Source organism: Humulus lupulus, chromosome 1 (genome assembly GCF_963169125.1).
Source record: "Humulus lupulus chromosome 1, drHumLupu1.1, whole genome shotgun sequence".
NCBI classification, from domain to species: Eukaryota; Viridiplantae; Streptophyta; class Magnoliopsida; order Rosales; family Cannabaceae; genus Humulus; species Humulus lupulus.
Window position 1 is genome coordinate 62,809,921 of NC_084793.1, and position 11,309 is coordinate 62,821,229.

Consider the following 11,309-nt stretch of genomic DNA (forward strand, 5'->3'; position numbering starts at 1 on the left):
GTTGAAAGATTGTGAAAATTTCTTAGCTTGGACTTGAGGTAAGGAAGTTAGATAGATTCTATGATTTTATGCTATGAATGGTAAGACTATTGTATGAATGAATTGTTATGAATTATGAATGCCATAATGTGATGATATGTTGAATATGATATGTTTATGGATGTTAGATACATCCAACGAGTTACTATAGATAAAGACGTAACTCCTAGGGCGGACGCGTCGAGGTTATTCAAGGACCAGAGACTCTGGTTTACCTCATATGGTGACATGGACAACTAGCGAGCCATGCTCATCATGTATGCTGTATGAATATGATTAGGGTGACATGGACAACTAGCGAGCCATGCTCATCATGTATGTTGTATGAATATGATTAGGGTGACATGGACAACTAGCGAGCCATGCTCATCATGTATGCTGTATGAATGTGATATGATGATATGTTACGATTACGTTATGATATGCTATGATGATATGTTATGAAAATGTTATAATATGTCATGATGTTTTAGTTGAACGTTAGTGTTTGTATTTGTTGTATCCTTACTTGCTTATTATTTGTACTTCCTTACTGGGATTTTAGCTCACCCCCTTACTTTCCTCCCAGGTAGCAAATAGGATTTCTTTATGGCACACGTGGTGACGTGAGAAGTTCTATCATCATTGGGTGTATGGCGTGGGGAAATCCTATGGACGGAAAAACGATCATCTTAGAACGCCATTTAAATTATGTTTTGTTTTAAGAGACTTTCCTAATTATCAGTGGGACTCAGTTATTTAATTTTTTTGTTTCTTTTGAACTTTGCATAAAAATTAATGTTTTCTTTTAAAACTAATGGCGCCAACTTGCATGGTTTTAAGCAAGTCCCCACTGAGACTTTGATAATGAGTGTTATTCTTTTACAAACTATGTTATGCGAATGTTTTATAAGTATTAGTTTAGGGCGTTCCTTTACAATATTCATCATTTGAGGTAAGGTTTTGAGGTTGTAACTCAGTTTCTGGTTCTTAGTGTTAATATGGATTTTGAGCTGAGTTTTGGTGGAAATTCTAGGGAATTGAGGCTGAAGCTTTGGGGAGTGAAAGCTAAGGAAGTGTGGAAGATAGCCTAAGGTTGAAATTCTCTCTTGAAGGTATGAAGTTCTGAACTTGGTCACTTGAATTCTGTGGTTTTAGTTGTTTTTCTTGTTGAGTTTTGAGCTCTAAGTTCAGCTATGGTGATTTCTTTGATTTGGGGTGCATGTGATTGGGTTTTGTATGGTTGGGACTTATGGGGTGAGATATGGGTGTTGGGAGGCTTGTTTTGAAGTTTGATTGAGGTTTGGTTGAGTTTTGGAAAGGTTTGGCTCGAGGAAATTTGAAGGAAGAAAACCTGTTTAGGGTTGTGCTGTGACTAGCACTGTAGCGCTAGTCATTGGGCGCTACAAAGCTAGGCCCTGAAGTTCCAGAGCTTTTTGGTTCTGCTTGTAGCGCAACAGCACTCTCCTTAGGGCACTGTAGCGCTACCCTGTTCCCAGAAAGGGATTTTTGGGATATTTCTTAGGGTTTTTGCCCGGGGGCTCGGGGTTTGATTCTACCACCCCATTTGGTGGAATTAGGGATTTCCGAGGGCTCGGGATTGGTCCCGAGGCTAGGTTTTGGAATTGAAGTTTGGAGTTGGTTCTAACTTATGACAATGACTAGGTGTACGCTAGGGCTCAGACGTGATCGTGCTTGCAGGTTGTATTGAACAAAGCTATCGAAATCTAAAAGTAAGAAAACTGCACCCGGTTATGTGTTTATGTTGGGACTAAGAGCTCCCTATATTTGTATGATGTCATAGATGGTATTATGCCATGGGACATGTGGTAAAAGGCCTAAGGGTGCCATAAATAATACTTGCGTACAGGGCACAGCTCGGCCACTGGTAGCTGATGACAGCTTAATATTCACTGAGCTCGGTTTAAGCTGGCCGGAGTCAGTAGGATAAATAGAGGGTGCGGCCCAAGGGCGTTAACCCTGGTTATCATGTGTAAATTGATTATTAATATGAAATGATGTAATTGGTATGCTGAATACTTGAATAACGTGAATGTTTGGATTGTTGAGTATATGATTATGCTGCATGAGTTATCTGGTTGTTTGCTTGATGATTATGCTCTTTTATTGTGTTTTCTTGCTGGGCCTTGGCTCACGGGTGCTACGTGGTGCAGGTAAAGGCAAGGGAAAACTGGACCAGTCCTGAGATTGAGAGCTTTCGGGCCGAATGTACATAGTCAGCTGATTGGCTGCCACAGCTGGGGAGTGGTACAGGACGAGAAAAGCCTAATTGTCTGTTTTGCCTTAGAGTGGCTAGTAACTATATTTTAATCCCGAAATTTTGTAAACTGTCTTTTAACTTTACTACTTCTAGGATCCCATGTAAATAAAATGTTTGATTATAAGAAATGAAACTTTTGAGACCAAAATCTTTTAACCCTAGTTCAATTATTGTTTCAGTAACACATTTCTAACTAAATGACTTGATTAGCCAGTCTTGCACCTTTATAAACACACAGTGTAACGGTCTTGGCTATCCAGGGCGTTACAACTTTCTTGACTGAGCAAGTGTGTGCGGTGATTGAACAAAAGACACCGCCGAAATACAGAGATCTCGGTTGTCCCACCATTTCTTGCCAAATTAAGACTCATGAAGTCAACCAAGCTATACTTGATCTTAACGTGAGTGTAAATCTCATGCCTTACTCTGTGTACTCGCAACTCAGCCTTGGAGAAATGAAGCCAACATCTATTGTGCTGCAGCTTGCCGATAGCTCCACCAAAAAGCCTATGGGTATTGTTGAGGATGTTTTAGTTCAAATTGAAAAATTATATTACCCCTTGGAATTTCTTATTCTTGATAACCAATCTGTGGTAAAAACGGAGTAAAAAATTCATATTATCCTTGGAAGACCATTCCTTCCTACTGCAAATGCTTTAATCAATTGTCGGAATGGCCTAATGAAGATATTGTGTGGAAACATGACTCTTGAAGTCAATATCTTCCACATCGAGAAACAACCCCGAGAAGACGATGAATGTTATCAAACATTCATGATTGACGCTTTAATTCTTGAGGAGGTTCAATTGCAAAACAACTTCGATAATCTTGATGAACTCCTCCTATCTGACAATGAAAGTCACGATTCTATTGAGTCTACTCTTGTAATATCAGATCACATAGACTCACGCAATAGAAGGACTAAGTTTTGGCAACCTCACTTTGAAGAGCTACCTTGTGAAAGGGCACAACCAAAAACTTCAGTTGAAGAGGTTCCAATCGTTCAATTGACCCAACTACCCGAGGGTCTGAAACATGTCTTCCTAGTAGACGGTGAAACCTTTCCAGTTATTCTTCTCGTCCAACCTTCAAAATTCTCAAGTATTTCAGTTACTCGAGCTACTACGAACGCATAAATCTGTGATAGGTTGGACACTTTTTGATAACAAAGGTATTAGCCCTTTAATTTGCTCCCATTGAATCAATCTGGAGGATGAGACTATCCCTCGAAGAGACCCTCAAAGGCGACTAAACCCCATAATAAAAGAAGTCGTGAAAAATGAAGTTTTAAAATTGCTAGATGCTGGTATCATCTATCCACTGGCCAACAGCAAGTGGGTTAGTCCTACTCAGGTAGTACCCAAGAAATCTGGTGTCATTGTGGTCCCAAACGAAAAAGGAGTCCTTGTCCCCACAAAAAACTATGACAGGATGGTGCATGTGCATTGATTATCAAAAATTAAATGCCGCCTCCTGCAAAGAACATTTTCCACTCCCATTCATTGATCCAATCCTTGAGCATGTAGCTGGTCATCCTTTGTATTATTTTCTTGATGGCTATATAGGCTATTATCAAATCGAGATTGCATTAGAGGATCAAGATAAGACTACTTTCACTTGTCCCTTTGGCACTTTTGCTTTTCGGCGCATGCCATTTGGCTTGTGTAATGCACCATCTACATTCCAAAGATTCATGATGAGAATCTTTAGTGATATGATTGAAAAATCAATGGAAGTATTCATGGATGACCTAACCGTTATTGGAAATTCCTTTGACACATGTCTTCTTCATCTTGAAGCTGTTTTAAAATGGTGTATTGAGAAAGGACTTGTGCTCAATTGGGTGAAATGTCACTTCATGGTATCTTCTAGCGTAGTCTTAGGCCACATTGTTTCTGATAGGGGGATTGAGGTTGATCAATCAAAAGTCGACCTTATCTTCAACCTGCCTACTCCTAACATTGTCAAAGATGTTAGGTCATTCCTTAGTCATGGTGGTTTCTGTAGGAGGTTCATAATTTTTTTTTCATTGATAGCTCGTCCGCTAAGCAACCTGCTAGCCAAATATGTTACTTTTGAGTGGATACCTAAGTGTGAGGAATCGTTCCGAATGCTTGTAAATTCACTCACTTTTGCTCCCATCATTCAGTCACCCGATTGGAGTCTTCTTTTTGAGATCATGTGTGATGCCATCAACTTTGCTGTGGGAGATGTGTTAGGACAACAAAGGGAGGGCAAACCCTTTGTTGTATATTATGCAAGCGAAATTCTCAATATTGCTCAAATGAACTATTCCACTACTGAAAATGAGTTGCTTGCCGTCGTCTTTGCCCTTGAAAAATTCTGATCTTATTTGATTGGATCACCTATTACGATCTTCACGGATCACTCTGCCTTGAAATACTTCCTTTCCAAAAAGGATGCTAAGGCGCGACTAATACGGTTGATCCTTCTCTTGCGAGAATTTGATATAGCGATCAAAGACAAGAAATGTGTTGAAAATTTCATCGCAGACCACTTGTCCCGACTTGAATTCAGCAATCCCACTGATGGTCCACCCATTCATGATGATTTCCCTGATGAACAATTTCTTTCTATTACTAAGTTATCATGGTATGCTCACATTGTGAACTACTTAGTAATAGGTGAACTCCCATCTGAATGGAGTTCACAAGACAAACACAAATTTCTGGTTAAGGTGCACAATTTCTTTTAGGATGACCCATACTTATTCAAGTACTGCTCCAACCAAATCATGCGAAGATACATCCACGATGATGAGGTGTCTAGTGTGCTAAATATTTGCCACAATGATGCTTGTGGTGGTCACTTTTTTGTGAAGAAAACTGCTGCAAAAATCTTACAATGCGATCATTACTGGCCCACTCTGTTCAAAGACACCAATTATTTCTTGTCTCATCGGCACATGATGCCCTTGAACCCAATTCTTGTTATCGAAATATTTGATTGTTGGGGGATAGACTTTATGGGACAATTTCCACCTTCTTTTGGCTACCTTTACATTATTCTCATTGTGGATTATGTTTCCAAATGGGTCGAGGCCGTACCCTATTGAACCAATGATAACGCTACAGTTGTCAAATTCTTGAAAGAAAATGTGTTATCAAGGTTCGATACTCCTCACGCTATCATCAGTGATCAAGGCACTCATTTTTGCAACAGATCTTTTGAGGGTCGTATGCGTAAGTATGGTGTACTTCATAAAGTTGCAAATGCCTATCATCAACAGAATAATGGCCAAGATGAGTTAGCCAATAGGGAGATAAAACACATTCTAGAAAAGATGGTAAATCCTGACCGCAAAGATTGGTCTACACGTCTTCCAGACGATCTTTGGGCATACCACATTGCTTTCAAATTCCCTCTTCGGATGTCTCTCTATCGACTTGTCTTTGGAAAAGATTGTCATTTACATGTCGAGCTCGAGCATAAAGCTTATTGGGCTATCAAAGCCATCAACTTTGATCTTAATGCCGCATGTATCAATCACAAACTCCAATTGTCTGAAATTGAGGAGTTGAGAAATGATGCATATGACAATTCTAGGATCTATAAAGCAAAGTTAAAAACTCCTCACAATAAATAGATCCTGCGAAAACATTTTGAGCCAAATCAGAAAGTGCATCTGTATGATTCTCGTTTGCACTTGCACCCCGGTAAACTGAGATCACGATGGACTGGTCCATTTGTAGTGAAGTAAGTATTTCCCAACGGTTCTATTGAGGTTGAAAACCCAACCGATGGGAGAATTTTTTGAGTTGATGGCCAAAGACTAAAGCATTACATTGTTTTTATTATTTTTTTTATTTTTATTTTTTCTGTCTTTCTTTCACTTTTGTATGTGTTGTTTGTTTTTGTCTTTTGTTTGTTTTGGGATATTGTCATCAGGTTCTTTCCGCTCTCGCCTCATGGACATGGTCATCATCGAGGTGTTCTCTTTCCCTATCTTTTTCATTGAGTATTCATTTTGACATTAAGGATACTGTTTGATTTTGGTTGGGGGTGGTGAGCAATCATTTGGAAAATCTTATTGTCTTGTTGAATTTTCAAGTCAAATTTTCTTAAAATTATCCAAGCATTAGTACAACTTGTTGGTTTAAGTCAGTTTTTACTATGTTTAGCTATTAAGAAGTAATTTTCAGAGTTCTTTTGTGCACTTTCCAAACATGTGGTAAATTGGTTGTTAACACAAATAATTGAGAGAAATTTCAAGTTTAAAGTTTTTCATTTCTTGGTTAGTTGTGAGAGTTGAGAGAACAAATTTTTGAACTTTTATTGATTATTTGAGTTGGTGAAGTCACATCTTTAGAATTTAAAACACGACATTTACTAGAGGGATATTTTTCAAATAAGAATGAGTCTTTGTAATAAATTTTAAATTTGTGTTCTATTTATTTTATTTTATTTGTAATTCAATTTAATTTTTGTGTTGCCTCTTGTAAAAATAAAATAAAATAATAAAAAAAAAACAAAAACAAAAAAAAAAGAATAAGAAATGAAAATAGTCCAAAAAAATGATGAAAAAAAATTGAAAAAAGAAAAAAAAAAGAAAAAAAAGAGAACAAGAGCAACACTTCCTTTATTATTTTGTAGTTGTTGACCAAAAAAATCTTTCTCTTATTTTTTTTTGTGTAATTGTATTAAAAAAAACTTATTATTAATAGTTTCCTTTTCTTATTTATCATTTCTAGTTAGTTGTCATTTTATTCTTTGAGTTGTCTCATGTAAATCCCAAATGTTGTTTGTCATTTGAATTCCAATAAGTTGATTCCAACTCAAAGAGTGTTATCCTTCCCATTAAAATACTTTCAATGCTCGTGACAAATTTGGAGTTGAGACCTATATACTTTAGAGATTTTTTGATACTATTTGTATTATGACTTGCGATACAAATGAATGTGGTTTGGTGTGCACACACACGACTTTGGAATTGCAATTGAAGTAGTTTCGATAGTAATCTCTGACTTCTTGCTGATACTTTGAATATGTTTAGATGGTTTTGCTTGATTTAACTTGATTATTCAACTTGATATTTTTTTTTCGCTTGAATTGTTAGGGAGTAGCAATAATCTAGTTAAGGGTTGTGATTAGTGCTAAAAAAATGTTAATTTACTAGTTTTAAAGTGTAAAATAGATTAAGTTTTAATTAATATTTTAATGAATTTATTGTAATATATTTTATAATTGACAATATTAATTTTAATTTAATTTGTGTTTTATTTTGTAAGAATTAATTGGTATTTTTGGCACTTGGAAACAAAGAAAAAAAAAGAAAGAATCAAAACTGAAAAAAAAAAGAGTTGAAATTGTCACATTTTTGAAGAGAATTGGCCCAAGAATTCGGCTCAAAGCCAAAGCCCGACTTTTTCCTTTCTCCCTCGTCTGCCACCTGGCGCGCCCCATGCCTGCCACTTGTTTGCATCCCAGCCCCAGCCGACCCGCGTGATCCAGACTCCTGCCCGCGTGTGACTTGTGGACCCAACCCACTTGACCCGTGCCATCGACCCGCAAGCAACTGCTGACCCGCCCCCCTTTCTCTTGCCCAGCTGTGCCACATGGCGCTCTCCCACTGGTTCATTTGGGTCAAAGTTTCAACCTGCCACCAGCCCATTCCCTTATGCATTTTGGGCCTTGAACCTTCCATTTTGAGCTTTAAAGCACACATTTTGTGGTGTTTTAGAAAAAAGGAAAAATGACCATTCACTAAAATAGCTAGGTTAATATTGATAATAAGTTTCAATTTTTTCAAAATCATATTTTATTATTAATATTTCAGATTTATTTTGTACACCCATTTGTAATTTAATTTCTTTTTAGTCATTTTCTTCTTCTATAAATAGGGACTCTTCTTTCACATTTAATATGTAATTTCTTGAGTAAAGAAACTATAGCAAAATTTCTACTCACTTTCTTCTTAGAATTTTGTTAGAATCATGAGCATAATGACCTAATCTTCCTAGGAATATTAGGGATGATTCTATATGCTTGTAATGACCCAACTATTTCTAAGACCTTAGACCATTAAAACTACTAAACATAGCTACTATTTCGATACAAACATAAGAAATAACAAACCTTTATTGAAAACCCAAAATATAAGAAATAGCATGTCTTTATTTAAAATGTGATATCGTATGGGATCCCATTGTTTACAAAACATAAAACATAGCTTTAAAAACAAGTTAAAAAAAAAGTTGAATGCAGAATTACAAAAGAGACATATTTCAAATCAAAAGACTACAATAAACATCATCCTCGATCGACACGCAGCCTATCCATTCCATTCATTCTCAACACACATGCCATGCTACCAAGAATCCTTCCGCCTCCATAATCATTTTCTGCATCACACTAAAATAAAGGAATGAGCCTAATGCCCAGCAAGGAAAATCTACTAAAAACAAAACACACATCTTAAACATAAGCATAATACTACATCAAATACTATAGAGGAACATAAGACTATCTAAAACATATATCATATATCATAAGCATACACTATAAAACATATGGCTACAAAAACATCTATTACAATGGTCATCATACATCTTGGGGCTTGCTAGTTAGGCAATCATATGCCCATAATTCTACAGGGCTAGTTATCTAAACAAGTCATATAAATTTATAGGGCTTGTTATCTAAACAAATCATATGCCCAAGGAATATACTATTGGGAATTGTTATCTAAACAAGTTATTTGTTATCTAAACAAATTATATGCTTGTTATCTAAACAAAACATATACCCAAGAACTAAAACATATCATACATATACATATCATAGCATAAACATATAACATAACATATCATAACATAAACATAACATAACATATAAGAACATAAAGCCTATCCCATTTTCCTTACCAACACCTGGACATGAGAACAAGGATGGGATTTGGAACACTCCTAAAACCAACAATGTAAATGGTGAGTATTTCTAAAGAATAAAGAATGAATGTGGAAACTAAACCATCAAGAAGAAACTTACCAAGAAAGAACTTAAGTTTCAAGAACCTAATCAAGAACAAAAGTTAGGATCTGTACAAAAGGAACTAAAGAAAACTAAAGAGTTTTAAAGAATTGGACTTAAAGAATAGGAGTACCTTAGTTGACCTTATGGATTGGTCTAACTCCAATACCGAAATACACTAAACCTCATTTCCCAAGTATTTTATAAAGCTTAAGAATGGCAAAGCTTTTTCCCAACCCAAGTGTTTATCACTCTATGGTAGTACTAGTACCTTGGAGTCTGATCACAGTTGAAGAGTGAGGAGAAGGGCTGGGTTCTATGTCCTATTTATAGAGTTCTAGGAATAAAAATCTTCTTTTTGGCTTTGAATAAAAATAATGAATTTAATTGAAAATATTTGAATATTCATCAGTCAAAGGCTTAGGACTCGGTCAAATCGTTCAGAGGTAGGTCTAAGGAGTCAAAGCTTGTTTAAAAAAAAAATAGAATCCTAACTTCTAACTTCCTAAATGTCGTAACTCTAAACTCACTTGTAGTAAAATCAACATAACTGGAGCTGTATGACTCCAATTTAGACCATCTTTATACCGTTAGGAAGCTAATTTGATTATCTACAACTTTTTAGAAATATTATTTTTCGAAATTCATAAATAGGTCAGAAGTTACAGTACCCTAAAGTTACGGGAAGATCTATTTAATTATCTAAATAACAACCTAATCCATAAATTTCTTAACTAACCATAAAATAACAAACTCTAATTCCCTAATAATCATGTGTATGACAAGTGTCATATTCTTATTGGCTCTATCTAAACCTTAGGAATAATAAATAATACACCTAGGACCAGCAATATTAATCAAACCTTATGTTATAATCAATATTCTTAAACTATATGTTAAACTTATAAAATTCATAACTATTGCTATGAGTTTCCAACTATGTCCCGACTTGAACCAAAATTCACGGAATCTAACATACTACAAACTACTACTAACTACTACTACTACTACTACTACTACTACTACTACTACTACTACTACTACTACTACTACTACTACTATCTAGCTCGTTAAGTCAATATTCTGGGACTCTACAATTTTCCTCCACTAAAAAGAATTTCGTCCCCGAAATTTACTTATCAAACAATTCCGGATACCGAGTTAACATGTCTTCCTCCAACTCCCACGTTGCCTCCCGTTCAGAACTATTACTCCATAGGACCTTGACTATCTGAAAACTCTTAGACCGTAATTCTTTCATCCTTCAATCTAGGATACTAACCGGTCGTTCCTCGTAACTCAAGTCTTTCTGGAGTGCTATCATATCATATTTGAGGACGTGAGATGGGTCTGACACATATCTACGCAGCATCGAGATGTGGAACACATTGTGACTATCTGCTAGAGCTGGCGGTAGGGCTAATCTATATGCAACTGCTCCCACTTTGTCCAATATCTCAAAAGGACCTATAAACCTAGGACTAAGCTTGCCTTTCTTCCCGAACCGCTTCACACCTTTCATAGGAGATATCCTTAAGAAGACTTGATCTCTGACTTTGAATTCCAAATCACGCCGCTTGGCATCTGCATAACTTTTCTAACGGCTTTGAATAGCGAGCATACGCTTTCTAATCAGTGCTACTACATCCTGAGCTCCCCTAATAGCTTCGGGTCCAAGTAGTTGCTTTTCTCCTACCTCGTCCTAATGCAACGCCAATCGACCCTTCTTCCATAAAGTAGCTTGTAGGGTGCCATCCTAATTGTTGACTGGTAGCTATTGTTGTAGGAGAATTCTATTCGCGGCAAATACTTACTCCAAGATCTCGATGTAAACAGCGATCCTCTATCGAATACTATTGTCTTAGAGCTTCTATGCAGTCGTACTATTTCTTGGACATAAACGTCTGTGTATTGATTTGCTGTGTACGAAGTCTTAACAGACAGAAAATGAACTAACTTGGTTAATCTATCTATTACTATCCAAGCTGAATCATGCTGCTTACTTGTTCATGGAAAACCC